We start from the raw sequence: 6,923 nt of genomic DNA on the forward strand, positions 1-6,923 counted from the left end.
AAAGGGGAAGTACATAGGTCATTTTCACCCAGTCTAGCAAATAGTCTACCATTTTACAGTGGGATTTTATAAAAGTATAAAAGAGAGGGAATTTTTCAAAGACTGAGTGATAAAGAAACAGTGAGAAATATTGCCATATCATGGCAGTGAATATGACAGCCAACTGATGGATTAATGTTACTAAACTATGGTTCATCTTCGACGTGCTTACCTGCTACCCTGCACACTGACCTGTGTGCAAATCTTCAGGGTTTATGCTTTTTTCTTTTAACCAGCATTATGTCCATGAACCCACTCACCCTGAAGCCTCCTGGGGAGCTGGCAGATGTGGAAAGATGCCACAGGCGTGAAGGGGTAGGCTGAACTGGCTGTGCTGCCCAAAAAAAGAGAGGTGTCCAAGATAAAAAGTCGAGTGTGTGCTAACAAAAAGGATGCCTGATCAAAGGTTCATGTTGCCTGAAGGGTGGAAGCAAGAGCTGCCAGCAGGCAGTTATCCCATACCGGGAAAGAAGACACTACCGTCAGTGAAGTGCCCATCATAGTGGGGGCTGTCAGCCCCTGAGGTCTTCTCACCCTCGCCAGCATGCTCTCAGTCAGGTTGGTGTCACCCAGGGCTCCCACAAGCATGAGTGAAGTCACAGGATGACCGCTTTTTCAGAGTTGGCAATGGGTTCCACTGAACCCACAAGCCACAGGGGAGGAAAGCAATCCAGAAGAAACATGAGAAAAAGAAGCCTAGAGAAGAATAGAAAAAGAGAATAATGTAATGAGTGTGAAGAAGAGAGAAAGTAGACCCACTGATAAACCAGAAGGGAGATGAGAAGAATGTCTGTGCAAAACATCAGAAATCCTAAAGTGATTTTGTGGTTATTTGTTTGCCTCCTTGCTTTCCCTGAACAGGAAGGGAGGAAGAACTTGGTGGAAATAATCCTGGTCGAAGTACATATAACAGAATGTTTGAAGAACTGAACATCAGCCAGCCCAGCCTTTAAAGCAGCTCAATTAATAAATATTCATAATCTTTTGAAATCATGTGAAAAAAGGTCGTAGAAATTTGTACATGTTGACAGTCTCCAAGAGAAACCTGAGTCATTACTCAGCTCTTGCTACTTAGTGCCCACAAGGCTATCTTCTATCCCACTGGCACATTAACATAAGTAATAAAATAAATCACTATAAACTGGAACCTTTTTCTGCTGACTGTGAGCAATTACTAGCATTTATATACCTGGTGTAATCAAGGAGATAGATTATCCAAGTAGCATGGAGGTCCAGATCACCATCTGAACATGGATTTTTAGAGTGGATAACCATTAAAATAAGCCAAAGAGGAAAGAGTAAGTTTTTTCGGACTTCATTTGTTTCTGACTCTTAGCCAGAAATACATAAACCTTTCCGTGTCCTGGTTTTCAAGCTGACCCGGAGCAAACTCATCTTGGAAAACAAAGGAGTACTGGCTCCCAGCATGGTAATGTGTCTCAGGACAAGCCAAGAAGTGGTGAGCAGCAATGGGTGGTGTAGCAGCCATGGCCCATGCAACAGTCAGTGCAGCCCTGCAACAGCCCTTACAGGCAAACTGCAGCCAGATCATTTCTCCTTCTAAACCTCCACAGATCAAATGCACAGGCATGGGTGTGCCTCTCTCCAGAAAAATGTTCTCTTTTGTCATGGAAAACTTTTTCAGTGATGAGTGATGCGATGAAAATAAGATTTAAAACTTACTCATTCCCTAAGAAACTGGTCAGCCTGCTCCATAGCCTTCAGGGACCCCAAGATTGTCACTCTATACCAAAGTGTATGCTGCACACTTTTCTACTCACAGTCAATTAAAATATTCTGAAGCACAAGGATCATTTAAAAATTGCAAAGTCACAAACAATGTTCTGACCTTGAGTTAGTAACCACTTCCTGAAAATAAATCAACAGAAAACAGTAGGTTTGGTGCGATTTTCCAGGAACCAGATAGGAAGGAAAAGAGGGTAAGCATTTTCTTCTGGTCAAGAGATTGATGGCAATATTCACATCAGAAGGGAGGAATTTGCCTTGACTCATAGGAAATGTCTTTGTTCTTGGGGATTTAAAAACAGCCTTTGTGGAACAAAATAGATGGCCTGAACTAAGCTTGTGTTTCAGGGAAGGATAACTTTGCTTATTGAATAACAAGGTGAAAAGATATTTTAATGGAATGTGAGGGCATTTTCATTTTTCTTTATAGCTGACTGCACCAAAGGCAGATGAAAGTGATGAATTATTTTAAAAAGCATAGCAACACAGAAATTAAAAGATGTTGGATTTTGAATAATTAATTTGGGTTATGTTGCTGTTGTCAAGCTGGTCATTTATCTAGAAGACACAAAAATAAATAATTTGCTCTGAAAAGATTTCAGTCTTAACAGTGGCGATCTCATGTAATGTTGGTACTAGCTGTCACATATTTACGCCAGCTCATTTGTTTTAAACCTACAATAAAGTTACAATAATTAATTAAGGCAGAGATGCAAATCCCCTCCAAAACCCAGTGAAAGTTCTCACTCATCTTCTAAGCAACTCTTCTCTGTAGAAGAGTGGCCAGGTCTTATTAAAACCATCTTAAAACCTGACAGCATCATTATTACAGTCCCAGGGTTGCGTTTTTTTCTGGAACACAAGCACAATGATAGTGCTGGAGGACACCAGCAGCCTTGCCTGAACTTAAAGGCAACATTTTGCATTCAGTGTACTGTTCTTGGGGCTCTGGGGATCCAAATGAAGTATATGTTTTGAGCAGCTCAAATGGTCCCACTAACTTAAACGTTTATTTTAAAGTAGTTTTGGATTCTAGACTAAAATAAGTTATTTTTGTACTCAAGTCCTCCTATACAAAATTAATTTGGAAACTGAAGACAGAAAATGGAGCTAGAACTTTGCACTGAAACAAGAAAGTCACTCAGGCACATGCTCAAAAAGGCAAAAGGGAAAGCTCTGTGGTATGAGAAGAGTTACCCCAACTCCCGGGCCTGCTGCTCATAATTAATCCTATTACAAATCATGCCTGGATCACTACCAAAACTGTTCTCGTGATATTTTCCATTTCAAGGCAGAAATGCCTGTATGTGTTTTACAGCACCGGGCACAGCAGTTGGAAGAGAGGCATGGAGTTGGCATGGACAGGTGGGACAATTGTGGTAAAACAAGCTGAGCTTCTGGAACACATTTACCAGGTAGTTGGTCTTTGAACAAACCATCTTTTCAGTTTTATGGGCTCTTAAACATATTCCCACACATTGCTCCAGCTGTACCAGTTACGAAATTTCTCACAGATGTCCTTTCATGGGAAATGTTTCAAGGAACTCTCAGATAACAGACCTGAAGGTATTTCAGGGAAAACATGAACACTTCTGGAAGGAGACTTCTCATCAGGGGAATTAGGAAGATGAAGAGAACTGCCTCAGCGTGGCTGCTCTGTGAATATGTTATTTTAACATCAGCGTCACCCTGCAGCCACCGCCATGCTGTGCAAGTGCCCACACACAGAATGGCCACAAGCAGGTGGGCAACAGCCATGCTGCGTGTTCCAGGGCTTCCCTGAGCCCCTCGCACCAGCTGGCAAAGACACCATTATCTGTTGGCTGAGGTCATATGACAGCACACAGAATATTATTGCTGTGTTTCCTTCCCACTAACTTATTAGTGGCCAATCTGGTACCTCAGAAAAAATTAGGACAATTCCTGCCTGATGCTGTTAAGTAGCCGAGTTATGAAAAAGCAACCATGTCCTTTAAATTCTCTTTTCATTCTCCTTGTTACAAACATTTTTTCATTCTGCTGTGATATAAGACCTTTTAACATTATTTTCTGTATGCTAAGTTTCCTGTGTAGGAGGCACCATCCCGATGCACTGTATTAATCCTTAAAGAGGATCAAACAAATAAACAAAAAGATAAAAATACTCAAATTTCAGAGATATTAGAATCTTCTTGAGGATGATTTTCTTGTTTTCCATTTCCTGTCAGAATTTGATTTTGCAAATGAAGTTGACATATGCAAGACCTGATCACATCTTGCTATTATATTTTTATATTTAGACTTATGAGCATGATTTAGATTTAGTTTGGGATTATCAGAACTTCAGCAGCTGCTCATTTCTTTAACTCCGTGCTCTGAAAAATGCTCTGCAGGGAAAGTGTATCTGAGGACAACACCACGATAGATCAATAAGAGCATTATATGTCACAACACATTTCTATTACAGATAAAGCACTTTCCGCTTCTCTGAAAGGTGTACACCCATCTCCTGGAACAGCAAAAAAGAAGAGAGACAAAACTATATATCCCAAACCAAATGCATACCAAAACTGATGTCAAAACCAGAAATAAACTAAAGAGTTTTGAATTTGGACATCAAAGAACTAACACTGAAATCTTTCTATACACCTTAAACAGGACAGCACAAAAACTGCAATGTAGCAGAGGAAAGCATATTCTCAGTAAAGTCCAATAAACCTTGGAGTGTCCCATAAGAATCATGATTGAGTTTTTTTACTTCTCTCCATGAACTTTGTCACAAGAATATATTATCATCTCCTCCACTTGCTGTAAAATGAAAAATGAGAATATGCTACCATATATATCAGTGAGTTGTATTCATGAATATTTGTATCAAAAAGCATAGCATTGTTGTAGCCAAAAAGAACATACACAAGACAAGTTTTGTAGGTAGAGATCATAAATTTTACTAATGAACTGATCTAATTTAAAAAAAAAAAAAAAATGCTTGCAGGAGCACAAACTCTTGTGCAGGCCTGAAATAGCAGCAGCAAACATACATCACAGTCTGCTCCTTTCCGACCCTCACATCAGGCAGGTGACGCATTACCCCTCCTCACACTTCAGGGGATAAATTTACCAAGCCTCTCCACTTTGTTGGGCAAGTACCAGCTGCCTTTTCGGTCAGGTGGCCTAACTTACACACATCTAGTTTGGGTCAGACCAGCTTCCCTCCACTTCTGCCAAGTTTTGAAGTTTGTTTCTATGTCTTACCTGAAGAAGGCTGTGTGTGCTCAAAAGTTTGCTTTACTCAGTGTACAGACCTCAGCTTGCTGGTGTCTGTTAGTGTACTCCATCTGCATGACTGTCCCAGGTCATTGCCATCCCACATGATGTGCTAACACAGAATAGTCCAAATTACTAGAATCCAGAGGGCAAGTTTACTGCAGCAGCATGACAATAATATGACCTGTTCAAGCATTAGCCTAATGTTATTAATAGCCTCCTGTCACTGACATGAGAAAATAAACACTTTCACAGTAAGAAATAATTTCTTCAGAAAAATGATGCGCTTGTGAACAAAATATGAGTGAATTCTGTATGACACTGTATTTTCAGACTGGATAAATGCAGCATGGGTGGTAATTTTTATTAGTAGCCAAAGATTTTCCAAGAGCAGTTCAACACTACAGGAGCAATGGTGGACTCCAAAACTCTGAGAGGGCACGCAAATAAATGTCCATACTCAAACATCCCTGGATGGACCACCCAGGTTTTGCGTATCGTCACCGAGATGAGGAAGGGCACAGTGTGTGCTTGCTGTCCCTGGGTCCCATCAGGCATACCCGGGAGCAGTCTGGATCAGCTTTGCATATCCAGTGCACTGGGTAAGGCAGGTGAGCTGGCAGTGGGGTATTTTAATTAGCAAAGAGTTACGCACTGAAGCTAGTGGAAAGAGAAAATTTTGTCTGTCCTGAATGACACAGGCACTCCACCCTTTCCACAATGTAATGTTATCTATGATATAACCTAGCCTTGACAAAGGGAAAAAAAGGTAAGGGAAAAATCAGGGGAAAAAAAACATTAATTTTAATCTGGAAATTTTCCAAACACGAGATTAAAATTATGAGGAAAAATCCCACCATTTTTAGAAGTCCCAGTGCAGCACTGTTGCATGCAAAAGGCCTGAAGAAGGCCTTCGGTTGTGTTGCCATCTTCTTCGCATTACACAGCTCATCAGCTTTGTTGTCACAGCATTTTCAGGCAATTGATTACCTGGTTAGGAAACACAACTTAATGAGTCATGAGCAGCAGTGTTTGTTGTGAGCGGCACATGTTTGTTTAATCCACATGAGAAATTAAATGAAAAGCATCAGTAGCCATTTCAAACTAGCTGAACGTCAGAGAAAAGTAAATAGCTTTATATATGTAATACTACGCGCTGGCACCAAACCTTTCTCCTGCATGAAAACCAAAAGGCAAACAAGGAGCAAGTGAATGTTTGTGCCCACAGAGGCTGCATACATCGCCAGCAACAGCTAGCCGTGAAATTGAAAGCAAATATTTGCTCTGCTTAAAAAACGCTCAGATTGTAATAATTGCATAGCATTGTAAGCTTCAAGAGCTTCTTGATAGTTTATGGACACTGCCTCTCTGCTTACTGAATATTTACTATGAGTAGGGTGAGGTTTCCAGTAATTCGCTATCAGTCACTCCCATGGTTAAACCCAGAACATTTTCAAACAGAATTATGCAAGTGAAACAAGTTCTGATATACCATATTTCTGGTTTCCTAGTTCCCTGTAGCACATGCTGCTGGGTTTGTTTTGAGCTTTTCGCCCTGCAGGCAGTGGGCATGCCCCAAAGTCTGACTGCTCTTTCATTTAAGGTCCTGATTTTGGTTTCTTAAAACCACAATCAAAATCTTCACAATTCCTATGTCAGGCATGCTCCAAGCATTAGCTGGTTTAGGGGAAGCTGTGGGCCTGGATTTGTCCTGTCCCAGCCAAAAGGAGAGGAGGAGAGGCTATGGCTGAGCTTGGCTATATTCTGGCTGTTGCTGGCAGATCTGCCACTCGACGCCCGGGTTTTTCACACCTCTCATCTTTGCACTAAATCATAAACTTGAGTGCGAAAAACAAAGAGTGCAAAACCCAAGAAAAATCGCAGAACTGTTT

The sequence above is a fragment of the Athene cunicularia genome, assembly GCF_003259725.1.
Source record: "Athene cunicularia isolate RWA chromosome 1 unlocalized genomic scaffold, athCun1 chr1_part2, whole genome shotgun sequence".
Lineage (NCBI taxonomy): Eukaryota > Metazoa > Chordata > Aves > Strigiformes > Strigidae > Athene > Athene cunicularia.